This window comes from Pinus tabuliformis, chromosome 9, assembly GCF_031772625.1.
Source record: "Pinus tabuliformis cultivar Carrire ecotype Pingquan chromosome 9, CPIR1, whole genome shotgun sequence".
NCBI classification, from domain to species: Eukaryota; Viridiplantae; Streptophyta; class Pinopsida; order Pinales; family Pinaceae; genus Pinus; species Pinus tabuliformis.
This window is the reverse complement of record NC_142307.1, coordinates 426,436,500-426,453,366: the sequence shown is the minus strand read 5'-3', so window position 1 is coordinate 426,453,366 and position 16,867 is coordinate 426,436,500.

Below are 16,867 nucleotides of genomic sequence, written 5' to 3'. Positions count from 1 at the left end.
GAAAATTAAGGTTTATGAGTATTGCAAAGGATGAATTTAACTGAGTGACTTCTCTTGAACATGTCGGCGACACTAAATGAATTGACAACATTGACCTAAAACCAAAGTAATGGATGGTATGATAGACCATAGGTATGATAACCATCAAGTAGATAACCCAACCTACGTAGTCGCAGAGATGAATCAAAAGTGTAATGTTCAAGAGCGACCTGTTACCATAAAATGGTTGACCCCTTTTCCCATTTTTCCCAGTCATTGCTGACCAGTACCTCTTTATTTTTTATCAAGCTTGAGGAGGAGAACATATGCTTGTTGTATAATTCCACCCTTCGGGTGAATCCATCGCTATGTGATTTTTTAACAAGTGTAGCGAAGGTGAAACTTGGTCTTGTCATGATGGATAAGTTTGTCGCTATTTGATGTTTTAACGAGTTTAATGACAATGATAACTCGACCATTTTCATGTTTAGAGGGTTTGAAAAGGGACAAAAAGAAAACTCCACAAGTTATTTTTCATATATTTGTCTCTCAAGTTCGAAAAAGTGTAAAATAATATGAGAGAGAACCTATTGACCATGTTCGATGAATGTATTCCTTTTTCGTAAATAATCTATCTCAGTCCAGAAAAGGGTTAAACTTATACTGAGTAGATGTCGTTTCCAATCCGTTAACGAGCTAAAAAGGACAAGAGCTTGGCAATCCTTTCATATTTTGAGAGTCTAAAAAGAGATTAAAGAGGACTCCAAGGGGGTTCCTTTTTCGATGTTTAACAAAGCTCGAAAAAGAGATAAAAGTATACTCTATGGTCAAAGATACAATTCACAATTGTGCCCGTAAAATTCAGTAAGTTGGCTATAAACCTGCTCGAAGAACCACCAAACAGATTAAACATACTTGTTTCATTGGTAAAAATAGGTAAAGACTAAAGTTTATTCATTTAATGATCATGAAATAAATGTAAAACAAGAATTTACCATGTTATTTTCACCATTCAGTTTTGTGCTCTGAACCAGTTTTTTACCTCAAACTTCAGCCGCTGATTGTGAGATATTTTTTGGATCATTTTTCGTGCCATTTGGATCATTCTTTTGCAGTTTCAGGCAAATCTTTTAGGTTTTTGGGGCCCCTAGGGTTAGTATATTTTTCCCTGGGATCAGTGCAACCTTCCACATCGAAAACTACTTTACAGAGCACCTAAACCGAAGGGTACTTGCTCTACAGCACACTGTCTCCTGACCTGGGCTGCGCTGGGTGAGTTTCACAAATTTGTTTCACCTGTTTGACCCAAAATTTCTCCAGTTTTTTGCATGAAATGGATCCTAACTAAGATTATGGTTTGATTTCAAGCTTTGATCGGATCAGAATGTCTATTACTTGGCGAGAAAGAGAGCATGAAGAACAAGACATGGTTTCCCTAAATGATCCAGGTACTGTTGAGGCCCTCAGAAACTGTGGGTTTCTCAAATACTTCAGGTTGTTCGGGATGAGGCAACAATTAGAACTATTGTAGTTCTTAGTTCATGCATGGGATCCAACAGATCAAGCTTTTCACATAGGGAACAAAGTGGTCCCTATTATGATTGATGATGTTTACTTTCTTACCAGGTTGTCGAGACGTGCTGCCCCCATTTCTCTTTCAGGATTTTCTGGTGGGGGTGAATCAGTGAGGGACTACATTTGATAGTTTCATCAGCCAAGTACGCAGTTTAGAAAGGATGGGAAAATAAACATAAGGGATGTACATGATTTGCCTTTGAGAACAATCCTTTTCACTATCGCAAAGTTGGCAGACAATGTAACACTTCATCTGGCGAATAGATCATACATGCAGTATGCGCTCAAGTGTCATGAGCCAACTGTATTCAACTGGTGTGAGGTCGCACTTTATTCGATAAAAAAGCAGTTGAAAAAGGTAAAGAGCTGTAAGATGAATAATTTTAGCTATGGATCGATCTTAATCGCTTTTACCTTAGAGAGAATTCCATTGATGCAACCTCAGCATGCAACACTGGGTGTAGCTGGTCCTAGAGATCCACAGATGCAGAGGTGGGATGATTTGATGGCTAAACATGCTGGTCAGTCATCAATCACATTTTCTACTACATTCTTCAGTTGGCTTGATCGACAACACATTGTCATCAAGGAGCATCCATACACAAGGATGGATTTTCGTGGAGATCTAGATTTGAGTTTACCAGTGGGCGCTCAATGGAGTGCTATAGGTAAATTATTTCTGACCAAATGTTTTTTATTTTTAAGTTTCTACATGTTTTTGTGTTTTTTATGTTTCCAAGACTAAACTAAAATCATTCTCATGCATATAGATGTTGGTATTGTTTGACCTATGGGACATCAACAGGAGGCAGGTGGACCAGCACAAAGAAATGTCAAGAGAGCAATTCTCCAGGATTTGGATTTGACCGAGACACTGGCAGAGTTGCAGGATCATGTAGAGGGGTTAACCCTCAGTATTCCAAATGTCTAGATTGACAAGTTACCTATGAGGCTGCAACGCCATACTATTGGTGTTCCTAGCCATTGGATGAGGCTATTGTGCATGATAGCTCAGGTTGTGACCTGTTATCATGAGCATCACTAGGTCTACTTAGGATGATTTTTGTATGCATTTTGAGTTTTGAGGTCAGATGACCAAACATGTATTGGACACAAATTTTGTAAAAACTTTAAAACATCTATCTATTTTTACTTTCAGAGTTTTTATATATGGTTATGTGCAATAATATTCAACTAATGATGTGAATTGAAAATTTACTTTTACATATGTCGCAAATGTCTGTTTAACACATAGTTCGCTAAAGAATCAGTTAATGTGTTAAAGTTTATGGAAATATGTTGATATTGAATGTACTCAAAATGTCTTTCCAAAAGATGAACTCTAAGGAACATACGAAGAATAGTTGGGTTTCAAATGGTATAAACACTTGTAAGTTGTAGTACGACGAGTTGTGAGTCCAACCTAATGATGATTCGGCGAATGCCAAGTGAAATGGCATCAGAGAGAAGTTCAATCAATGTGCTATACTCAGTGATATTGTTCGTAGAACGACCGATACAAATCCCTTGAAAACTCACTAACTCGCCACTTGGAGTGAAAATGGACCATGCTACAAAAGACAGGTTCTGCGTACTACGACTAGCACCATCAGCATAACTAACAAATGGTTCCAAAGATTCCAAAATATGCAACAAATGCAAAGCGGATTACTAACCACATAAAAACTCTAAAAGACACACTAACACACACACATGCAATTAAATCATATATACAGTGATTTTAGTACACTCAATTAAGCATAGCAACGTTTGAGATACAACTTGTTTCAGGGCTGCGACAATGGAATTCCATCACAATCCACCAACTCATAGGCACCTTTTGCTAGAACACGCTTGACAATGTAAGGGCCCATCCATAGTGGTTCAAATTTTCCTGCTCCTAGTTTATTAGCTTCCTGATCATAAAGCAAGACCAGGTCTCCTTCTGAGAAAATGTGAGGCTTGACATTTCGGTCGTATTGCACCTTGATTCGTTTCTTATGTGCTTCGTTAGCTGATGCGACTTCACGATGGGTTTCATCCAGATGGATGAGTTCTAAGAAACGCGCTTCTTCATCAGAAGTGTCGGGTAATAGGTCAATTACAAGTTTAAGATATGAAATTTCACATTGCATCGTCAAGATTGCCTCTAGACCATACACCAATTGAAACGGTGTGAATCTAGTTGCATTCCTTACTGAGGTTTGGTATGCCCACAAAGCAGAGTACAGGATTAAATGACAGTTTCATTTATGAACCCCTATCATTATTTGAAGCATTCGCTTAAGGACTTTGTTGATGGCCTCAACTTGTCCATTAGCTTGCGGATAATGAGTAGAACTATCATGTGAAAGTCCTAACTTGGCAGTTAACTCAGTCATCATGTGATTGCGAAAATGTGACCCATGATCTGTAACTATAGCCTGTGGTACACCAAACTAGGAAACCACGTGGTTGAAAAAGAAAAGTGTAGCCATCTCGCCACTGTTGTTTAATGTAGGCATCACCTCGGCCCATTTTGTGAAATAGTCAACGACGACTATAATGTACCCATGCCCCCCGACTGAGTGAGGGTTACATGTCATGAAGTCAATGCCCCATTTTGCAAATGGTCCAATAACGATGACAGGATGCAACGGTGCAAGTGATAATCTAGCTTTACAGTCATAGATCTGGCATGCATGATAGCTTCTGACAACAATAATGCAAGCTTTGAATATAGTAGGCCAGAAGTAACCAGCAAAGAGAATCCTCTGTGCGGTAGCATAACCAGATAAGTGTCCACCACAAGCACCTAAATGGAAATCATTCAAAACTTTCTCGGCTTCCTCATGTGTGAGGCACCTCCATAAAATTGTATCAATACTACGACGGTAAAGAGTGTTGCTAATGATCAGATAATATTTGGCTTGGTATCAGATACGTCGTTGTTTGTGAGCGAGAGGTATCAGGCCGGAAAGTTTGGGTCTGGAGATAAGTCAGTATATCTCCATACCATGGGTCAGATGACAAAATCAGTAACAGAGACTCATCCATAATTGATGGTTCTGATGTTGAATCAATGGAATTCAAGGGAAGGTCATAAAGAAGCTCGACAAAAAATAGAGACTTATTTGATTTGAATTTGATGAATTCCAAATCAAATTCCTGCAAAATGATGATCCATTTTGAGTATTTTCCCCACAGTAATTGATGTGACAAAATATATGTCATAGGGTTGCAATCCAAAATGACAGTGGTCTTTCAGCAGGATATAGTGGCGAAACCTCTATACAACTTGAGCAACAACTAAAGATAACTTTCCGACGTAAGAGTACTTAACTTCCGTATCATTGAGATTGTGACTCAAATAATATATCGAATGTTCAATCCCATCTTCTTCTTGGACTAAAACCATCACAATGGTTGTATCTGCAACGACAAGATACAGGAAGTAGTAGTTTTGATAATTCGGGGAATACATTAATGACGCTCTAATCAATGTATCTTTAATAGCATCAAAGGAAGCTTGTGCAACTTGATCCCAATGGAAGGGTATCCCCTTTTTCTAAAGACGAGTAAATCCTTTAGCCATTTTAGCATAATTAGGAATGAACCTCCTCAGAAAGTTAGCCTTCCCTTGGAGTCTTTATAACTGTAGTAGATTGGAAGGTGGAGGCAAGTCAAAAATTGCATGAACCCTAAGAGGGTTGAATTGAATCCCTTCTTTAGACACTATGAAACCAAGCAAATGATCAGAACCAACACAAAACACACATTAGTGTGGATTGAGTGGAATTTTGTAGTGTCGGCACCAGAAAAATATAGCTCTCAAATGCTGCAGGTGATCAGTCCACTTTCGTGAATAAGTCATCAAGGTATGGTTGAACAATATGCTTGATGTCATGAAAGGCATAATTCATTTCCCTATAAAAGGTGGCCCCTACATTCTTCAAACCAAAAGGGAGTTTCCTATAGGTGACTGTGCCCCATGGACAAATAAAACCAGTTTTAGATTGGTCCTCTTGGCGGATATTGATCTGATTATAGCTGGAAAAGGGATCCACAAATGAAAATATTTCGCATCCGGCACATTCATCAATTATCTGGTCGATAAAGGGAGTGGGATAATTGTCTTTTGGACAAGCCTGATTAACATCCCTATAATCGACACACACTCATATTGTTCCTTGTTTCTTCATGACAAGAATAATATTCGAAACCCAATCAGTAAGAGGAACAAGGTATATGAAACCAGCATGCAAAAGTTTTTCAACTTCTGATTTAATGGCAACAACCTTATTTGGATGAACAGGACAGAGGCACTGTTGCACTGGTTTAACATCAGGATACATTTTAATTTCATCTTCAACTATACTAGAGTCAATACCTAGCATCTCCTCATATGACCATGCAAATATATCTCGAAATTCACAAAAGAGAGCACGATAAATATCAAGTTCTTATGGAGAATAATATTTTCCAACATGAATGTTTTATACAACTCTATATTTGGTCAAAATATTGATAGAAATAGTTTCTTCGATATTTGACAAGTTTTGCTTGGAATCTATTGTATCTATAAAAACATAATTTGAAAGAAAATCAACAACTGAAGGGTGATTAAGTTCATTTGAAAAATCTTCTATGTGATTTGGAAGATGGGAACGATGATGATAAAGTTCCCATGGTTCTTCTTTTGTCATCATTGATTGGATGATTCCTTCATCAGTAGAAAATATACGTGAAAAAGGGTCAGAGGAAGTACCATATTCTAATGAACGATCTACCCATACAATTGGCGAAGATGGATTTGGGTTTGGGGCGCAAGGCAGAAAGATTGATTGCTATGCAAGCTCAAGGGGGCTTAGTGGCATGATTTCATTACTACTATTGACTTCAATACTATTGGTAATCTTCCTTAAATCAGATGAAGTGGAAGATATCATGTTGCAAGTCTCAACTTTTGAAACTTCTGCCATGTGTGATGGTGACGGTAGTGAAAAGGTACCCATTAGGGAAGAATCCTTGAAGGGACCTACACCAATGTCTTGAGGAGATAGCAGGGGTCCGTGAACTAACGGAATGCTTCCAATAGCCTGTGAACTAGAGGCGAAGAAAGTGAGTTGATCAATAACTTTGAGTCCTCCTTTATGAGAGAATGCAATCATATGAAATTATGTTGAAACCATAGTAGCCATAACATATACCCACGATCTTCCTAGCAAAATGTTGTAGTCAAGGGGTCCATCAAGGACCTCAAATTCAACAGTTACTAATTTTCTCCCTAGTTCAATTTGCAGATTACTCAAAATTCCACAAGTCGTATATGTGTGACCATCAAAAGCTTTTAACGTTGTTGGTGAACGTGACAAAGGTGGTGAGCCAAGTGTTTTCCAGCAATTCATTGACATAATACAAGTAGATGCCCCCTCATCAATAATGGTTTGGTGAATAAGTTTATTTAAGGCATTTACTTGAATCATGAATGCTAATTGCGCTGGTAACTTTGGTGTATAACCGGCATGGTTGAAAACCACAAGATTGGAATTCGTTGGATCGATTCCACCAATCGATGAAAACAAAGCCTTCTTTTGGGAGGGACAATTTTGAAGCACCTCAAGCGTTGACATAGCAGAAGGTGACTGAGCCAAATATTCTACTATGCTATAGTTCTGTGTTGCTCGAGCTTGAGAGTTAAATGTTGATTTATGTACAACTCCCTTAGGTAGTTTTATTGTTAACTCTTATGCAATATGCGGTGGAATAGTCTCAGATGAAGCTGAAGATGAAGGATTAGGTTGATCAATGGCCTAGTTTTTCAATGATGACAGTGAATTTCCATAATTGTTATTTCATGTAGTCACCATAACATCATTTTTTGGCTTAGTCACAGATAGCATAAGCACTTGTGAAGTGGAAGCATGGTTTGTAGCAACCATATGTGTCTCCGAGTTCGGAAAAGGATCAGTCAACACTGTGGATGTACTAGAAGTCTTAAGAAGCTTTGAGACTTCAGAGCGGTGAGGACAATCTCGTATAAAGTGCTCATCGTTACAGATTAAACATGGGTAACGAGGTTTCCTAGCCGTATGAGAGGAATCATATGATTTCTCTTGAGGGGGATTATTTTGTTTCCTTTTAGCTTTCCCCTTCTTCTTTCTTCCAGGTTGCTTTTCATTCTTGCCTTTGTCATATGACATGACATTAATTTCGGAAGCAAGAGTGTTATCAAATGCATTTGAAGTTTGATTGGAAATGGCAAGTGTTTGACTAGATGGTCTACCTTCCGTTTGTGTGCTCGAAGAACCAATCACACCATCACCAACATGAGAGTCCTTACTCGATGGTGGTGGAGGAACAATATAAGTTGGTCTGGGTGTGTTAGGGATATTGTCATAGAGCATGCCAGACTGTATAAATCAAGTCCAAATATTGGGCACGTGCAATTACTTGCTCTTCAGTAACAACTCCACCTTTTTCCACATCCTTGGTGATAGATGGCAACAAGAATTTTATAAACCACTCAGTTAAAACCTGATCAGGAACAAAATTCTTGACCATTTGACGATGATGATGCCACTCATGAATATGATCAGAGATATGAGTAGTAATAGTCTGTTTAAAGTTGGTCAATAGTTCCGTTCTAGTTTCATATCGTATGGGTAACTGGAAGTGTGTTAAAAAAGTGGTAGGTAAGGATGTAAAGTTATCAAAAGAAGCTCGTGGTAACTCAATGTACCACTTTGCAGCTAGACCAGTAAGTGTTATCCGGAAAAGACGTAGTCTAACTGAATCATCATTCAGGGAGTTTGATGAACACCATAAATGAAAAGTGATGACATGGTTAGATGGGTCTTCTCCAGGGTTTCCAATGAATTTCGAAATATTGGAAGGTAATTTATGAGGAATCACTGACCACCAAGGTGCATAAAGAATTGGGTCATTGGTAAGCCGATTTAGATCTGGTAATTCAAGTGTTGCAACAAAAGGAAACTGTCTATTGAGGTTAGGTTGAGCATAACTAGGGTAAGATGGAATTTCTTGGGCAATAGGCCTTTGCATACCAGCATAAGGCATCTACTGCTGGTAACCTTGATAGGGGTAAGTTTGTTGAGAAAATCCGGTATAAGGTGGTTGTTGAGCACCAAGATAAATTTGTTGTTGTCCAAACCCAACATAGGCTTGTTGACCAGGACCTGGGTAAACTTGTTGTTGACCAAACCCAGCATAGGCTTGTTGACCAAGTCCAGGATAAGTTTGGTATTGCTGGAATTGTTGTTGTTGATACTATGGTTGCCATGGTTGTTGATTTAATGGTTGTTGCCCACCAATGTAAGCTTGACCAGGTTGTGAATACACTAAACTAGTGTAAGTCTGAGTCATTCCAGTAAAAGGTAAACTGGCTTGAGGTTGTTGGACTCCAGGCACAAATGGTTGTTGTAAAACTGCCTGAGAAGGTTGAATCTGTAAACTTGAAACTTGGGGTTCTGAGGTTGAAGGACCAGCTTGCAAAAGTTGAGATACAACTAACTGAGCTTGCGACTGCAGTAAATTTGTAACAACAAGTGTAGTAGGTATGGATAACACAGATTGCATAGGTTGTGATGGATACACAAGCCTTGGTTGAATGGGCATTGTTGGTTGCCACTGACAAACAGTCATTCCAGGATGACCTAAAGACGATAGCATACCACCATATGGTTGCCCCCAAGAAAATGGAGGATAAGGAGATTGTGCATATTGTTCTCCGTATGGGGGTAATCCAGTGTAAAGTGGATACATTGGATGGTAACCAGATGAACCAACTTGATATTGACTTGATGGGTCAAGTTGTTTAGTATCTGTTAATGAAGAACCAGATAAAATTCCTATAGAGGACATGGGTGAAGACCAAGGGCTAGAAGCAACACCTGAGTGGGTTCTAGATAAAGATTGGTAACCCGGTGGGATGGATGAAACACCATACAAATGTGACTCAGGTGTCGTGGTAAACATCGAAGAGGTAGCGACAAAATATTCTGTCACAGTTGCATCAGATGATACAGTTTGGGATGTTGTTGGTTCAACCATATTTAAATGACCCAATAAATGTCCTAAAGGATCAATAGGTGTTTGAAACGAAGCAGGATCAAAAGGAGCAGTAAAATGAGGAGTATAAGGATAAATATAAATCCTAGTTCCAAAATGAAATGGAGTCCTAGGCGTAGTGTCTTTTTCAGGCTCCTCCTCAATAACAATTAAACCAGGTGAAAGGATTTCACCATTAGGTCCGTAATAGATTTCTGGTGTTTGACTCTGTAGTAAAGGGGAAGTTTCAGCAGTTACTAATGTTTGATGATTACTTGGTCGATCATCTTTCGGTATGGTAACAACTTCTCATTGTTCAACTTTGAAATCCAAGTGTTCATATAAAAGAACAATAGGTTCAGGGTGACTTTCTTGAACAACTTCTGGTTTAGAAGTAACTTCTGGTTGAACTGTGATAGGTTCTGGATTAAATTCTGGTTGAACAAATTCAGGTTCAGAAGTAGTTTCTTGTTGAACAACTTTAGGTTGAGGGTCAACTTGTTGTTGGACAACTTCAGTTACGTTTCACTAGTTTCACTTTTAGTGTCCTCAGGTAATTATAAAAGTTCCACCTCAGTGGAAAATATACCAGTAATAGTTGGAGTAACTGGGGTTGCAATACGTATTATTATAGGGGACTCTGGCAAATCATATGAAGAACTAGAAGTTTATGATGTACTGGACTCAGTTAAACAGGACTGATTTGACCGACTAGGTGTAGCTTTAGGCGGTAAAGGCAGTTTACTCGCTGTCCTCCGTGAACGACAGGGTAAGGGTTGATGTTCCTCCACGATTGCTGATTGATTTTATTACAAAAAAGAAATAAACAAAAAGGGGTAAGCTAGGCAAAAGGATTACGAAGCAATAGTGAACTGCAGAATACCTCTCGGCGAATTGAGAAGTACGGGCAGGAAATCTCCCCGAATGCTATGTTCGGTGTATCACAGTGTACAAGGTGGCCGACTCGGTTACCTAAGGATGGATAGCAACCTAATGTAGTCCTCCCATATATACCCGAAAGTACATGGAGGCCCAATTCGTGTTAGCGTTGTCTAATGTGAAACCGCACAATGAGAGAATTCCTTTATACTTTATGTATTGTAACACCGCCCTATATACCTGAAGGTATGTGGATGATATACGATATACTCATATACATGGAACGAGGTATCACACTCGGAATGTATCACAGACAACTTAGTGACAGCTTCTATGTTTTACGACGCCAGAACACGTCTCTAGCCTAGAACCTCTAAATGTTTTGCGTTAGGTGACAATGCTCCATTAGGTTAATTGAGATTAATTTTAAGTTTATCTTGCTTAAGAATTTTCCTTTCAAGTTCACCATGTGATGTTTTTTGAAATTCCTACTAATAGGGATAGAGAAATCATATTATTTTAATCAAATAGCATAGAGCACATCTATTGCAATTTCCCTAAACTATTCCAACAAGCACACACAAAACCTCTAATTGCATAATGCGATTTTTTCTTTTCAATTCCCTTAATGTTGAGATGAACAAAAGGAAACTAATGCACATACAGTCAATCAATCTTTTTGCAAGAATGAAGACTTTACAACAGTTCCTTTTCGAAAGAAATGAAGACTTTACGACACTTTCTTTTCAACAAAGATTAATCGACTATAAGCTAACTTTGAAAATGAATTGATAATGAGAAAGAAATAATTTAAGAAACACTAAACAATCAAGGCCAAAGTAGGGCTCGTAAGAGAAATACAAAGTGATTTCGGAGACACAACAATCAGTGATATTTCAACAAGCAAAAATAGAAGGAAATTTGGAAAAAACCAAACCAAAAGTAGGATTTTTGACTTAAGGAGGATCAGCGTAGCCTTGAATGGGAGACAGTGCACTTTAGATCACTTTCATCAAGCCAAGGGTGCTCTGCAACACAGTGTGTTTGGACCAAGCCTGCACTAGTGCCAGAGAGGCCATTCAAGGGACATTCAAACACAATTTTTGACCAAAGAACACTTCAAAAACGCTGAAATAAGATCAATGGAGGCAAGTAAAGTCTACTAGGGTGTACTAGGATGAAGATAAATTACCCAGAATGATGATCATTCCCCAGTGGAGTCGCCAATTTGTTATGTGGAATTTTGCATCTACGGATAAACACAACTTCCTTAAGTGGGTAGCTACACTTAGAACAACATAATTAAAGAGTTTAACCTTTTCCTATAGAAGATAAATAAGACAAGGGACCTACTTGTTACCTTTCGCTTCCCTTTGTCTTCTTTGAATAGCTCCCATTGCTCCTTCTCAAACTAAATCCGCTCGATCACTACCTGCAATCATAAACAGAGGAAAAAACCAATCAAAGCAAGAGATCTATCTACTATAAGAAAATGGAATCTAAATCGTTTACACATATAATCATCATACATAAATACAAGAATATGGGAAAAGGTGTAAACAACTTTATTAAGTAGAAGGAAGAGTTACAACCAAAGAAGTCTGATCCCATGTCACTCATCCAGCTTGAGTTCCATCCCTCATCACACCAAAAGCACAACACTTCGGTAACATAACAATACTTTCTTATGATCTCAAACCTCAAACCAATAGTATCTCCTTACAATTATTCAAAGTCCAGCCCCTGATCATTATGATGAGTGTTCAATTTATACGGAAATGGACGTGGTTTTGTCATAAATTGGGCATTGAATGGCTTTCCAATTTGGGAGTTAGTTTCCATGGAGGAAGGGATGAGAGTATAGGAGGTTATTTGATTCATTCCCTATACGATTTGGAGCTCATAGGAGAGGATAAGAGGTGGTAATATTCTAGAATGGTCTAGAATGTAGGAAAATTCCTAGAACCCTATGAATATTTCACTCAATCTCGCCCAACGTAGGTCAAAGTGGGCCTAGGTGCTCTGTAGAGTAGGCTTGAATGGGCCTAAGTGCTCTGAAGCACATTTACCCCACACCAAGGTTGCGCTGGTCCCTTAAGGAGTCATTTCAGGATCTCTTCAAGCCATGAAACTCTCAAGAATGATGGAATTCAATGTGATTACTTTTCTAGAGCATGTAGTGACTGAATTAGGGTTTGATGAGCCCTAATAGTACTGATCTGAATGTTGGGAGTGATGTGCCCAAGTAGACCTGTAACAGCTGCCCCCTAAAGCATGAAGTTGAAAATGATAATGTCGAGTGATACACTTTACGATGTGATGAGGAGGTTCTAAAGCGGATGGTGACCTGCATCAATTACAACACATAATATCATGATATTTTTTATTTTTCATGAATTAGTGAGGGTAGGACTACCCATGCTCAACATATAAACTTTTAATTACATGCACATAAATGATATAGTCATCTACAAATATAGACCCATGATAGGAGGACCATTTATGTAAAGACATCGTACAAATGATTTAGTACTCTCCTGCAATCGCAACCCTAATGGATCAAACTAGATCCAGGGTCTTCTATCTCATTCAATCGTTAGCTCGAGTACAACTCTAACCATGTGAATATGTGATCTGGAGTCGAACATGGGAAGACACCACCCACCAATGATGTAAGTTGTTAATAGACGTGAGAGAAATCATTGATAGTGATAATGATCCTCAAGGTACTTCAGTACATTCTGCACGGTCTTAATGGATGTTTTGATGTCGAACACCATACAAAAATTTTCGGTCGAAGGCCAGTGATGTCATCCTATCACCAGAAGTGAGAAACTTGACATTGATGTCTGTAAGCCTCAAGGTACTGGAAGGGTGTTTCTAAGTCAACTTCTTGGATAATGTGCTGACGTTGACAAGAAGTGACTCACAAGAGGGCCTTGTTGTATCCCACATCAACAACACTTGGATACAGAATGTGACTGATGACACAAGGTTCAGGAATGGCAGTCATGAAAATGAAGGTTTATGAGTATTGCAAAGGATGAATTTAACTGAGTGACTTCTCTTGAACATGTCAGCGACACTGAATGAATTGGCAACATTGACCCAAAACCAAAGTAATGGATGGTATGATAGACCATAGGTATGATAACCATCAAGCAGATAACCCAACCCAAGTAGTCATAGAGATGAAGTGAAAGTGTCATGTTCAAGAGCGACCTGCTACCATAAAGTGGTTTACCCCTTTTCCCATTTTCCCCAGTCATTGCTAACCAGTACCTCTTTATTTTTTATCAAGCTTAAGGAGAATAACATATTCTTGTTGTATAATTCCACCCTTCGGGTGAATCCATCGCTATGTGATGTTTTAACGAGTCTAGCAAAGGTGAAACTCGGTCTTGTCATGATGGACAAGTTTGTCGCTATTTGATGTTTTAACGAGTTTAACGATAATGATAACTTGGTCCTTTTCATGTTTAGAGAGTTTGAAAAGGGACAAAAAGAAAACTCCACAAGTTATTTTTCATAGATTTATCTCTCAAGTCCGATAAAGTGTAAAATAATGCAAGAGAGAACCTATTGACCATGTTCGATCAACATATTCCTTTTTTGTAAATAATCTATCTCAGTCCAGAAAAGGGTTAAACTTATACTGAGTAGATGTCGTTTCCAATTTGTTAACAAGATGAAAAGGACAAGCGCTCGACAATCTTTTCATATTTCAAGAGTCTTAAAAGAGCTTAAAGAGGACTCCAAGGGGGTTCCTTTTTTGATGTTTAACAAAGCTCGAAAAAGATATAAAAGTATGCTTTGTGGTCAAAGATACAAATCACGATCGTGCACATCAAATTCAGTAAGTCACCTATAAACCTGCTCAAAGAACCACCAAACGGATTAATCATACCTATTTCATTGGTAAAAATAGGTAAAGACTAAAGTTTATTCATTTAATGATCATGAAATAAACATAAAACAATAATTTACCATGTTATTTTCACCATTTGATATTTATCATTCAGTTTTGTGCTATGAACCAGATTTTTACCTCAAACTTCAGCAGCTGATTGTGAGAGATTCTGTGGATCATTTTTTTTGTCGTCTGGACCAGGTAGAAGATCTACCCCTTCTCTTTCTTTTCATGCCATTCTTTTGCAATTTCAGGAAAACAAATTTTATGTTTTTGGGGCCCTTGGGGTTAGTGTATTTCTCCTTGGGATCAGCGCAACCTTCCACATTGAAAACTGCACTGCAGAGCACCCAAACATAAGGGTATCTTCTCTACAATGCACTGTCTCCTGACTTGGGCTACGCTAGGTGAGTTTCACAAATTTGTTTCACCTGTTTGACCCAAAATTTCTCCAATTTTTTGCATGAAATGGATCCTAACTAAGATTATGGTTTGATTTTAGGCTTTGATCGAATCAGAATGTCTATTACTTGGTGAGAAAGAGAGCATGAATAACAAGACATGGTTTCCCTAAATGATCCGGGTACTGTTGAGGCCCTCAGAAACTGTGGGTTGCTCAAATACTTCAGGTTGTCCGAGATGAGGCAACAATTAGAACTATTGCAGTTCTTAGTTCATGCATGGGATCTAATGGATTAGGCTTTTCACATAGGGGACAAAGTGGTCCCTATTATGATCAATGATGTTTACACTCTTACCAGGTTGTTAAGACGTGGTGCCCCCATTTCTCTTTCAGGATTTTCCCGTGGGGGTGAATCGGTGAGGGACTACATTCGACAGTTTTTTCAGCCAGGTACACAACCTAACAAGGATGGGAAAATAAACATCAGGGATGCACGTGATTTTCCTTTGAGAACAATCCTTTCACTATCACAAAGTTGACAGGTAGTGTGACACTTCATCTAGTGAATAGATCACACATGCAGTATGCGCTCGAGTGTCTTGAGCCAACTATATTCAATTGGTGTGAGGCTATACTTTCTTCAATAAAAGAGCAGCTAACAAAGGTAAAGAGAGGTAAGATGAAGAATTTTAGTTATGGATCGATCTTAATCTTTTTTACCTTAGAGATAATTCCATTGATGCAACCTCAACATGTAACACTGGGTGTAGCTGGTCCTAGAGATCCATGGATGCAGAGGTGGGTTGAATTGGTGGCTAGACATGCTGGTCAATAATCAATCACATTTTCTACTGCATTCTTCAGTTGGCTTGATCGAAAACACATTGTCATTGAGGAGAATCCATACACAGGGGTGGATTTTCATGGAGATCCAGATTTGAGTTTACCAGTGGGAGCTCAATGGGGTGCTATAGGTAAATTGTTTCCAACCAAATGTTTTTGTTTTTTATGTTTCCAAGACTAAAATAAAATCATTCTCATGCATACAGATGTTGGTACTATTCGACCTATGGGACATAAACAAGAGGCAGGTGGAACAACATGAAGAAATGTTGAGAGAGTAGTTCTCAAGGATTTGGATTTCATCGAGACACTGGCAGAGTTGCAGGATCATGTAGAGCAGTTAACCTTTGGTATTCCAGATGTCTGGATCGAGGATTTACCTATGAGGCTGCAATGCCATACTATTGGTGTTCCTAGCCATTGGATCAATTCCCCTATGTCTCTGGCACCAACGCAGGCTTGGTCTAGACACAGTTATTCCATCGCCACCATTTGCTTGTTCGATCATATGCTTTCACTTGGTTTTTACCCTTTCTTGAGGAACTACGTCTTCAATAAGTGGTCTTATTAGCCAACCTCTTAACCTCTACATGTTTTTAGCAGTTACATCATGAGAGAAATTAGTTGATATCCTTTTATACCACTCGTTCCTCTATGAGGAGTCCTCTTTCAGCTCTTTTCAGACTCCCTAAACATGAAAAGGTTGTCGAGAAATTATCTTTTCGCCTCTTTTTCAAACTCTCTAAACATGAAAAAGATGTTGATTTAGACCTTCATTGGACTCACAAAAGTCATCAAACAATAATGGACTCGTTGAACATGACGAGGCCGAACCACACCTCCTCAGGGTTCATTAAACATACTCAGAGGGATTCATATGAAGGATGAACTTACAGATCAATAATATGTTATCCTCCTCAAGCTTGTTAAAAAATAAAGGGGCACTGACCAACAATGGTTGGGGAAATTGGGAAAATGGGATATTCCACCTATTATGGTAGTGAGTTTCTATTTGAACACAACACTCTTCCACTTCATCTATGTGGCTATTGGGTTGGGAAATATTCTTTTATTTTGGTTCATCATACCATTTTAGAGCCTCCATTTTTAGTTTTGGGCCAATTATACCAACTCCATTCAGTGTCTCTAGTGTGTTCAAGAGAAGTCATTCAGTTAATATCTATTATGACACTCTTAAGCCGTCATTCCATGTATGTCATTCCTGAACC